A 1,225-nucleotide genomic window follows, 5' to 3' on the forward strand; every position below is an offset into this window, starting at 1 on the left:
GTTTAAATATCGTCGTTTTATATTTTTAAATATTTTTAAAAGATTTATTAGAGTAAATAATATAATTTATTTATTAATAAATAAAATTTTATATTAAATTTATATAATAAAATATACTTTTATATATATAAAGTAATAAAATTTATAGGGTTCATTTAATATCATAAAGATAATATGATAGGTATTATTAAAGTAAGTTATTACACGTAGTAAAATATGTTTGTATCACATATTTATTTGATAAAATAATATCTATAATGATAGTAAGTAAAAGTTGTATTATTTTGTAATAATAATTATTATTATAAAAATATCAATATTTATAATTACTAAGATGACATTATGATAAAACGATAATTCTAATTATGATAACTTTAATATTTACGATAATTTTTAATATTATCTTTAAAATAATAATTCTTTTTAAAATAATAATAATAATGATATTTTATAGTAACAACGACATTTCTATTAAAATGATAATTTTTGTTAAAATGATAGTTTTAATACTAATGATACTTTTAATAATAATAGTAATGATAAAAATAATAAGAACGATAATTTTATCTAAATCAATATCTTATAATATTTTAATTTCATCATGATACTCTTACTCATTATTTCCTAATCGTTTCGTTTAATAGCTTTTAATCGTCTTTTATATCGTGTTCATAATAATGATAATAATAGTAATCAAAATAATTAGGTGTTACAAATATTTGTTTTAAATACACTAATATTAATAATGATAGTTACTATAACATTATTAACGATAATACTAATAATTATCTTAATGATAATATAGTAATAATAATAATAACAACAACAATAACCATTTTTAAATAATGATATATATATTAATAACGATAATAATAATAATAATAATAATAATAATAATAATAATAATAATTGGATAATAATAATAATACTAATTATAACTTTAACGATAATAACGATAGTAATAATAAAAAAAATAACAATTTTTAATGATAAATCCCTTTTATTGATAAAGATAATAATAATCATAATAATAAGATAAAACTAGAACGACGATAAAAACGACGATAATAATAATCATTTTTAATAAAAATATCGAAAATTCAATTGATTATAACTTCTAATCCGTTCATCGAAACCATTCGATATCTAAAGGAAAAGTTCTTAATTTTTTGCTAGCTTTCCAAGGACATGCATATCTTATACCTTATCTCAACCGCAAGTGTAA

The sequence above is a fragment of the Rutidosis leptorrhynchoides genome, chromosome 4 (genome assembly GCF_046630445.1).
Source record: "Rutidosis leptorrhynchoides isolate AG116_Rl617_1_P2 chromosome 4, CSIRO_AGI_Rlap_v1, whole genome shotgun sequence".
NCBI lineage: Eukaryota > Viridiplantae > Streptophyta > Magnoliopsida > Asterales > Asteraceae > Rutidosis > Rutidosis leptorrhynchoides.